Genomic DNA, 10,752 nt, shown 5'->3' with positions numbered 1-10,752 from the left:
TCCTTGGACACCTGGCTCCCCTCCCCTCCGGGACTTCAGCGCTTCTCCAACTATCCTCCTTAGCTCGTTGAAGTTTGCCCTCCTAAAATCTAGGGCCGCTGCCTTACTGCATGCCTTTGCCACCCTGCGCTGGATGGACTGTATGCTTGTACAGTATCTCATATAATAGAATTGTAATGAGGGCTTCTAGGCATATTCCTAATACAAATAATACATCCTTTAAATTTTGTTTGGTCTTGACCAAACTTTCACAGTAAGCAGATACAGTTTTCAATATATACAGTGAAGCACCACCAAATTCCATTTTGTCAGTGCCTACTTCACCTATGTGTCTAAATAGCATAGGTAGATATCCAGCTACACTGCTTTCATATACAAAATTTGGTTTATAATTTCAAACCTAGGTGACTCAATGCTGAAGCCATAGATATTAGCAATGCAAAACAGAGTAACCATACATGTAAAAGTAAAAATGTACACTTCCAGTTTTGGAAACTGGGTTGAAGATCTCTTAAAAATCTGACCTTGGAAATAAACTGAAATTCATTTGAGTCTATGGCTAAAATGGTAGAATTTGGACTTAATTGCTCCATGCAAAATCTTCCAAATGTTAGGAAAAAAAAAGTTCACTATCTCTATTTGGGTGCTTCGTGGTGCTGTGGAAGACGGTGTTGAGCTTTTAAACTGTAAATAAGGCGGATTATTATTATTATTATTATTATTATTTTACAACTTTGGCTCATTGTAGCATTTGATATAGAAGAACTTTAACTTTGACATTTAGACATCCTTATACTGGACCAGACAAACATTATAATTAGCTGAAACTGGTGTCCACTTTCCATAATGAGTATAATTTTCAAGCAGAATCATTTATGATGGCAAAGAATAGAACTTAGGACCATATTTTAAAATATATTCCTGTGCAATCTTCAGTACTGTGATCACGGAGCTATGCATGGGCAAAACTCTTGCTGTCTCAGAGCTCATTGGAGCAGGAAATGCCTAATTCTGTGCAGACTGTTAAATTCTCAGTTATCTTAAAGTATAGCTAATTATGCACCTAAATAAAAGCTATACTCCCATGAATCTTAGGCACAGAATGAGGTTTAGAGTGGAGACCCTTTTCACCAACCTGAGGATTTTAAATGAACCAGGTTGACTCTTGTAATTGGTGAGGAAAAGGTGCGTGTGATGCTTACCATAGATCTTCAAAGGAATAAAGGAGGGATTAAGTCTGAATAAGAAAAGCTGAGAGAAAAAAGAGCGAACTTGGTTCTTCACATCCCTTTCACATGGGCCAAACATACCTGTCTACCTTAGAAACAGGGGACCCCTGAGAATAGATTTTGGTGAGTTTTCTATGTTTCTTTTTTGTGTAGCAAACTTCCTGATGGCACAGACCACTCATTATTGATTAATTTTGCTGATGTTGTTTCTATATATTCTGCTTTTACGTTCATATTTCCTGTGCCATATATTTTGGGCCCTGCACCTAGTGCTAATACATGCAATAATTACAATTCCCCTTCACTGCATCATATTTAAAGGTGTAAGAGTCTCATTCCATCTCCTTAAGGCAGATTACCTAGGAGAGAACCTCATATTACAGATGGAGTTGCTGTGATCCCATTAACTGAACAGTAAGGAGAGCATCTGAATCACAGACTCCAGAGCATAGCTAAGCCCTTATCTCATTAAAAGAAAAGCTGACAAGTCTGTACCACATGGGTGTAACCTCAGATATACCTCTGGACATCAGGCTCTGTCAGGCCGTATGTGTGATTGCAGGGTGGAATGGAGGCCTTGTGGCAAGGTCTCTTAGGGGACCATATCCCCCCATGCATGTGCTTCCTTGTACTTGCAACCATCACGGAGACGTCATGGCCTGACACATTCTGAAGATGCCATGCGGGACAAATGAATGAAATGCAGTACTGAAAGAAAGTAAGAGAGCAGGCAACTTAAAATGAAGTGGATTAATTAAATGATCTATGTATTTGCCAAAGGTAATTCTAACAGGAAGCCCTCAGGGTTACAATTTCATATGGACTTTAAGAAGGAAGGTTTTATTTCCTGAGGTACTTTATTTCTTTTTATAAATGCTACTGTAGACTTCTCATAGTCCTGGCTTTGGTTTTGGCTGCTTGCTTTCAATACCCAGCAGAAACAGACATTGCATTCATGTCCCTTTTCAATGTTACATCATCTGCTTTTATGTATGCAGCTTATGGATCAGAGGCTGCCAATGATGTGGGAATTAGTGACCTGGGTTTTATAGCTCTACCACAGATTCAGTTTGCTATCTTGGACCCCACCTCCCTCTGACTCACCTATCCATTTTCCAAAGTGGTGGACTGGTGTAATTGTTAAACTAGTATTAAGTAATCCTGATACATGACAGTCTGATTATACTGCTACTACAGTCTGGGCTACTGCTCCTATAGCAATTTAAGATCAGTGAAACTGTTAATTTTTAACCCTGAAATAAACAGGGTTAAAATTACAACAGTTTTGCTCTTATCCCACTACCAGAGAAGCAATATCAGAGAAGCTGATGCATGCTCTGAATGGAGACTCTCCCTCCTTTTTCAAAAACAGCTGTAATATATGCCTATTCACAGCAGTGGGTAACTTGACCTTGATTTTAGCAAGGTTTTGATATGGTCTCCCACAACATTCTTGCAGGTAAGCTAAGGAATCATTAGCTATCCTGATGTCACAGATTAGCTGAGTTGTGACATTGTTTTCCACTAGCTAGGTGATATCATATTAAAGCACAAACTGAAGTGCACACATCCCATTCCTCATTTAAGGGGTAAGGGGAAGTTTATTCTTAAGCAGGGGAAATGTAGAAAGCCAACTCTTATAGCAGCTGTGTTTACCTTTCCAAATTCTGAAGACAATTTTTATATGTAGAAAATTGCCCAAAGGATTTTAAGTGCTAAACATCTCAAGACTGGCACCGCTGTAGCTCAGAATCAGCTCAGTCTGATGTCACCATGATCTTCCTAAAAAAATTGTTTTTAAGGAGAAATATATTTTGTGAACTGCAGGGATAATTTGTCATTTCCAGCATTCAATCATATCTGTTGTGGGGACAGGGATTCCCATCACAGGAAAATCATCATCTCAAGTATCTTTATAAATTTGGCAAAATTTGCAAAAGAGGTCACCTAAAGATACCTTTAGCATGGCAGTAGCTGTACAACTTGAATATCCATATATGGGGATGTTTTGTATTTTTCCCAGAGACCAGCTAGATCAATAGAGGGCATGTACAGACATCAGACTTAGACCAGTCTAAGTGAACATAGATCAATCAAAACCCATAACTGTATAGAAGTTTGATGCACATAGCCCACATGTGAGGTACACTCAATTGAAATCAATTCATGTTAAACCAATGTATTGAACCTACGTGCTGTTTCCCTATCAGTTCAAGTTTAAATCATTGTTCACCAGCATCCTGGTCTGCTTTGTGCCCTCATAGCGTAGTACACTCAGCCTATGGTTGGCTGCTCCAGCCAGGCACTAAGCTAGCTCCACCCCAGGCTGTCTCAGTACTGCCCCTTAGGGTAGTGTTGGCAGGAGAATAGTGTCCTGACACCACCTACAAACCGGGCTGTTTGGACACTGAGTCAGAGGAACTGGGTCACGAGATTCATTGCCCAGTGCTAGGGCACAAGCACTCAGGGACTCAAAGTTCTGTTGCCATGCTAATTGGGGGAGCACTCCCAGTCCCCATGGGCCAGGAGGTAGTTGGCCAGGGCTTTGCAGACACAGATTTCCTGCTTGTGTGGGGGGTCAGTGCTCCCAACATCAGCCAGAGGCTCTACTTTCCCCAGCCTCCCTGTGCAGTACATTTCCAGCATGCCATGACTAGTCTGCGTGCTGTGCCTCCTTTGCCCAGGCTTCACAAAAGACCTCCCCCTCTGATCTCCCAGATGTTGTGGATGACACAGATGACAATGATAAGGTATGACAGGTGCTCCTTCACCACCATGAGACACATGCTGAGAGCGTGCCAGAGTGCCTTGAGGTGGCTGAAGGCACATTTCACAGTCATTTGGTACCTGCTTAAGCAGTTGTTGAAGTGCTCCTTTTGGTGGTGCAGTTGACTCATAGAGGAGTTTATGAGCCAGGGCAGGAGGGGGTAAGTAAGCTGGGTCCCTGATGATGAGGGGAGGGAATAGGATGGTACCAATAATGAATCTGGGAACCGCAGGATTATAGTATGCTCTGGAGGATGTGGGGGATTGCAGAAAATGCGGGCATCATGGATGCTGCTGACCAAGCAGTGAATATATGGGTGAAACAGATCTGGTGGTCAGTAATGCCCTGCAGGGTGACATAGAAGTAGCCCTTCTGGTTGATGAATACCTGGGCACATTGGGGCAGGCAGATAGTGGGGATGTGGGTGTCATCCACAGCTCCCGTGCGGTTAAGAATGCCCATGCAGTGGAAGTCAGTGATCACATCCCTTGGGGTGATGAAGTTGATGAAGTAATTGTCAAGGAAATTCTGGATGTTCATCCAGAATGGCTTCTCCAGACTGGGACTTGCCCACACCAAACTTGTTGGCGACATAGTGGATACTGTAGGAAGTGGCCAGCTTCATAAAGGCAATGACCACCTGCTTGTCTGGAGTGAGGGATAACCACATGCTGATATCGGGGGCCACCTGGAAAATGATGTCCATGAAGGTGGCTCAGTACATGCAGAAGGTCTGGACCCACTGTTCATTATCCCAGGTGTCCAGGAGAATCTACTCTTTCCAGTTGCTGTTGGTGGCATGGGCCCAGAACCAGTGCTTGATGCCAGTATGCATAGTGTCCAGGGTGGTCTCATCCTCATTGGTCACTTGGAAGTCAGTGGTCTAATCCAGGATGCTTGGTGAGTGCAGGGTGTGGTAGCTGGCCCTGTGTGGGACAGCTGACTACTGACTCGGGGGCGGGAAGCTACTTCTCATGGCAGCCAGCTACTGAAGGATGTCCAGATGGCCATGCATGATATCTCACCGCCTCCGGTGAGAGTCATACAGCGGGACAAGCAGGACATGCCACAGCTTGGATCTCCATGTTTGGGTATGGGCAGTGGGTCACCATGGTGGGATGCAGGCAGGTTGGAACATAGTCATGTGCAAGTAACAAGGGAGGGCACTTGCTTTGAGGCTCTTCTGGAAGCTTCTAGACAGGGAGAGGGTCCATGATGAGGCAGCAGGGGTTTTGGGGGCATGGTTGCCCATGCCCAGCAGTCAGAGTTGTTCTGGGTGCTCAGCCATGTTTGGCAGCCTCCAGCAGCCTGCGGAGGAGCACCCCTGCCTGCAGGTCTTGGTCAATGCAGGTTGCCTGGATTAGCCTTCCCTCCCCCCACCCCCCCACCTCGGCACAAGGGTGAACATGTATACTATTTGTTCCCAATTTAAACTAGGTCACTTAGAGACAACTGTGTAACTTAAATTGATTCCTCCCCTGGCTTTTTGAATGTCTGTACTTAGTCAGAAGGGCATGATGAGTATTTGCCCATACCACCTACACCTCATTAGGTGTCCCAGCTTAGAAGTGAAACCTCCACAATGCCCTCTGTAGGATCTGAAGAAGCAGGTGGTGCAGTGCTACCAGAGCAACTGAACCTTTCCCGTTTGTATGAATAGAAGGGTGGAGCTTATTTTGTAGAAGGTGATTTCTTTATGCATTGGGAGAAACAATCCAGGTTAAATAAAAGCCATGCATGTATCATTTCTATTTCATAAAAGATGCTGCCCTACTGAGAGTATTTGTTTCTCTTTCTTCTTCATAGCTGTCAAATGCAGACGTCTCTCCATCCCCAGTTCCTACTCAACATGCTTTTGATGATGACACACGCTCTGCTGAGCCCAGTTGGGGACTGAAAGTTCCCAGCATGAGACAAATAAACAGCTCTTCTCACCCTGCCCCCCCCACCTTACTTGTTTTTCTGGTCTAATTTCGCAGTTTGGCGTACTGTATAATAAAAGAAATAAGAATTTTAAATTTATGGTGTTCAACACTGGTGTGGCATGCATAAAATATTTTATGGAACAAACACTTTCAGTTAGGACAAATATGAAAGTTTAGGAATGATTAATAGCAGTCGCATTCAAGGACTTCTACTCTCCTTTTTTTGGAGGGGTGGGGGGTGCTATGGTCTTGGATGGAATTTCAAACATATTCATTAGCAATAATGTGTTTATTTGTCACCGAATCAACAAGCAAAGGAGAGTAAGCACTAAAAACAAGCTAAGAAATATTTTAGATACTTTGTCACAAGCAAATCAAAGCCGGGATGCCCCAGTCAACCATTAAGTTGGTGTTGGCCTATGAAGTTAGATATGGACGGGGGAAGGAAGGAAAGGCTGTGAGCCTGATGGATTCAATTGTTCTTTCTAGGAGTGATGTAAATACAGTCACTCACATTTGAACTAAAGATTGACAGAAGTTATATTCTCCCCTTCCCTGCCAATTTCCGGATACAAGCAAGCTTACTCAAAGTTTTCATATATACCAACTATAAGTAAATTAGATAAAGATCAATTCAACCCTTCCATCCTTGGATTGTTCCTCTGCCACTCCAACTTTCCCCTCTGGCCCCCATTGGCTCTTCCATCCCTTGATCATTGCCCTGCCACCCCATCAGCCTGAGTGTGGCAGAGGTGTCAGTAGGAAGGATTCCTCTTCTGTGCCTGCTCCTGAGGTCCCTGCAGACCACACTTCCCCTGTGCACCAAGCTCCAGCTCCCATCAAGCCCTGCAACTAAAGGTGGAGGTAGGGGGCAAGGATCTGCCAAGCAGTGGGGTTGAGGGAGGTGGGGAGCAGGCAAGGAGGGATATTCCCACCCCTCCCCCTACGACTGCCACTGCTGATAGGAGTGGTAAGACAAAGATCCAGGAATGGGGGGAGGCAATCAGGTGAGTGGAAGGGGTATGTAGGGTGTGATGGAGGGCAGCAGGGTGATTTGAGGGGCTGAGGGAGCAATCCAAATAGCATGGGTGGGGGGCCTTCTCCTTCCCCCCTCCCCAACCTCTACTGTCATGAGAGCTGGCGAGAAGATCAGGTATGGAGCAGACTTGCAGGCCTGCCCCACACACCTGCTTGCCAGCCTTCTAGCAGCAGGTCTGAGCAGTAGTGCACATTAGAGCAGGTATTAACCCTAAACATGTGACTGATCACTAGCACTGGTTAACTTTAACACAGACTATTATTCTTCAGAATTAGCATTTGCTAATCTAACTTGTAATTTTGCCCTTAGGGTGTGTTACAGAGTTTTCCCTCAAACTTCTTTAGCACTAGAAAATCTTCCTGTAAGAGTAGGCTCCCCCGGCATTATTAGCTGAGGAAGCATCTGCAGGCCAGTTTGGATGAAGCTGCTTTGACTGGGAGCTGGAACTTCACCCCCGTCTGAGAGAGACTGTTCTCCTTTGAATCCTTTAGGAACTTCTACAAAGATATTTTTTGCAGCTTACAACACCTCTGAAATCCAACTTTGTACAGAAATGTTTCATATCATGAGAGAAGGTTAAGGGGGAAAAGTTGTAGGACCCTCTGCTTTTCCACAGAAGTTGTTTCAAAGGGACTGTGGAAAGCAAAAGCTCCTACAGGAACTTCCTGGAGTTTTTCCAACTCTCAATATTTTACTGGGCATCTTAGAATATTTGATTTTTTTTTTTTCTTTATGAAAAATCACATTTCCTGGAGTCATGCAATCATGCAAAAATCTCCATTTTCCTTTAAAATAAATGCTTGCATTCTCATGGTTACAGAGAAAAGTTTGAAAATGTGAACAACAAAGGGTCAAACACAGAAGGCACATAAGCAAGACTCCAAATTTATTTTAAAAATGTTTTATTATTTTGGGGGATCTGACACAGGAGTTTTTGAATCTTATGGTCTGTAGTACTAACAGTTTTATGGGGACATCTTCCAAGGGTATGGAAGGGGACAAACAAGACCCAGCCTTGATTTGGAGCATTTCTAACGTTACCTTTAGAAAGTTTGGACTCCCCCTACCCCACCCTTTATTTACACTGTATGTTTCTGAGTAATTAGAAGACTTAGGGGTTTTCAGAAGTGAGGAGTGATGCAGAGTAATCAAATGGAGATAGGAGTTAGGCTGTCAGAAAAAACTGCAGCGTCCTCTTCCAAACCCGAGACACCCAAGTTTACTACTTACTTTTGAAAATCCTGGCTGTACAGCATTTACAGGAACCATCAATCTAATTTTGTAATTCGGACCATCTTTTCCATTTCTAATCCAAAGTATTAAGCAATTTGAATTGAAATAACATCACAGCCCACAGAAAATATGTTATTCTAGTGCTTAAAAGATCATGAAGCCACCATCTACACATTACACATAAGGTATGATTAACCAGTTAATCACACCTTGAGTGGTCACCTGGCCATGTGTTCAATCAATTAATGGCATGATAAAGAGGAATAAGCTACAAAATTATTCCACAAAATACGTGTAATAACTTTGTAGCTGCTTCCTATCATAACACTAATTGAACTTGTGGCCAGGGGCCCCTGTCACTGGGATCCCCATCAGTTGATCAGAGCTCCCAGCTGGGAAGGGTCTGTGTGCACACTGACCCTGGGAGTTCCCAGGTCCCTGCCCTGAGGTATGCCTGCACAGCTGGGAGAGTGCAGCAGCTGCACTCTCCCAGCAACAGAGGTGTGTGGGGCATCCCCGCAACTAGCAGCTGAGGAGGCTCCCAGCTGTGAGAGCTTGTACCTTGCTGGTGCAGGGGGAGGCTGGGATTGAGTTCCCCCTGCACCAGCAATAAGGTGTGATGCAATCCAATTTGTGATCCCATGATTATGCCTCCTGCCATGTAGGTGTGGCACGGTGGAGGTGAAATTCTGTGGATCATGCATTAGATCCCATCACACCTTTACCTCCATGTGTAGAGGAGCCTGAAGGGTCTTTATAATCTTGGTAAGTAAGGAGATCAAGTGATAACAAGATCAAAAGTAGCTCTTGAGGAAGTTATTATTTTATCCTACACCTTCAGGGCTTTCTTATTCTCTGTTTTAATTGCTCTATAAATCTAGTTTTTGTTTTCTAATAAAAAAAAATATACCCTCTTTTTCTGAGGATATGGCAGAGTGACATGGACAAGTTAGTCTCCAGGTGCCACCCTGTACTGCCTTCTGCCTGACTTCAGACAATGCAGCTAAGTGCACCTCTTTCTATCTGAAAAACATTTTTTGTGGACAGCAATTATAACTACACATTGGAATCTTTTGTGCTGTGAACCTTTGGGCTAGTGCTACAATTACTAACTAGACTAATTTGTACAGTAACAATTTAGAACCAAGGTGCAAGAAATTACAGCTTCCCAATCACTTCCCCCCCACCCCTTTTTAAACAGCATGCTTTCAACTTGGGTATTTTGCTTTCTAAGCTATAAATGCATTTTTTAAAGTTCAAATTTACTTAATCCATAAAACTAATTTATAGCTGTGCAAAGAGGAGAAACAAAGGTTACCAATTAATGGCCTGAGTTATTTAAAAATGACTGAGGTAGGCAGTTTTACTCACCATTTTTGATGACTTTTCATATGCAAATACTGGCCTACATTGTGCATGAGCTTACAAAAAATAGACTTATGCAGATGTAGAAATCCTTACACAATACTATAAAGATTAATACGAACTCTGACTAATTGTAATACAATGTTATTCTTAATATTTACCTTGTTCAACCTTGTTACACGACTAAGCACAGAAAAAAATGTACAGTAGTTCTGCCGTAGTCAGTAGGACTATTAAAATGTGTTGAGTTTTTAAGCAAAAATAGGAGGGAATTTCTAACCTCCTTAGAGATAGTGACAAGTTACTGTAATTTAAACAACTTCAAGTATCTGAAGTAGACTCACTGACTTTTAAAAATGGGTCTATTTTTTATTCCCAGTAGTCCATTTAAAATGAATTGCTGGCTTAAGTTTAAAAGGCCCAAATTTAGTAAAACACTTTATATTCTTTTGAAATCCTTCACCGACTAGGGCTGGATTTAAACATATGCTTAAGGACTTTGCTAAGTTGGGACCTTAAATACCTGCTTTTAGATTTAAAGCATTCTCTTTTTTGGGAATGACTGTAAAGTGGCAAAGAAAGCAGACCGATGCTACAGAGGTTAAAAAAACAAAGGGTCAAGAGAGACAAATAGCCTCAAGATAATCTTCAAGTGAGTGCTCTGGTGGAAGAGCTTCCCTGCCAGTGCCAAAGCTGTATCCATTTTATATTAAGACTGAGCACTTTGGCCTCCAGCACTGAATTTTCACTCTGGTCCAAATGTGGAAGGGAGGAAGAGGACAGATTTTTTGTAAAAGGATACTTCCACTGTACATCCACTGTTTGCTGTGGCTGTTCTTGCTTATAATGATATATTTAGTTTGGAAAATACTGAGAACGTAAGGCCTGATCTTGCAAGCATTTTCAGCACAGGCTTCATTTTACTGAAATGATTTCTTATGTGTTTTAACTTCTAAAAGATAATCCATGGAAGTACATAACAAAATTAAAACTGCCATTTACTGGGTCAAACCATAGGTCCTTCTTGCCGCCTGGTATCTACCCCATGTCATTCAATGGCAGAGATGGGATACTTAAAGGAAGAGTACGGATCAGTTATCTGTGAAAGAGCTTTTCTGGAGTCTTTGTAGTTTGATATTACAGGAGGGGAGAAAGGAAGATGGGAAACTCCAAAATGTTCACTGCAGTCCAGCT

At 42.8% G+C, this 10,752-nt stretch overlaps 1 long non-coding RNA gene across 1 annotated transcript; it reads left to right on the top strand.

Moving 5' to 3' along the window:
- The first annotated feature begins 730 nt into the window (after positions 1 to 730).
- On the top strand, positions 731 to 6,010 carry LOC109315445. The gene is made up of 2 exons (XR_002102502.1): positions 731 to 1,352; positions 5,803 to 6,010. It is a non-coding gene; the product is annotated as an uncharacterized LOC109315445 (long non-coding RNA).
- Positions 6,011 to 10,752: the final 4,742 nt, after the last annotated feature.

The sequence above is a fragment of the Crocodylus porosus genome, unplaced genomic scaffold (assembly GCF_001723895.1).
Source record: "Crocodylus porosus isolate Cpor-Errol unplaced genomic scaffold, CroPor_comp1, whole genome shotgun sequence".
NCBI classification, from domain to species: Eukaryota; Metazoa; Chordata; order Crocodylia; family Crocodylidae; genus Crocodylus; species Crocodylus porosus.
The sequence above is the reverse complement of the archived record's forward strand: the minus strand, read 5'-3'. Positions and strand labels throughout refer to the sequence as shown.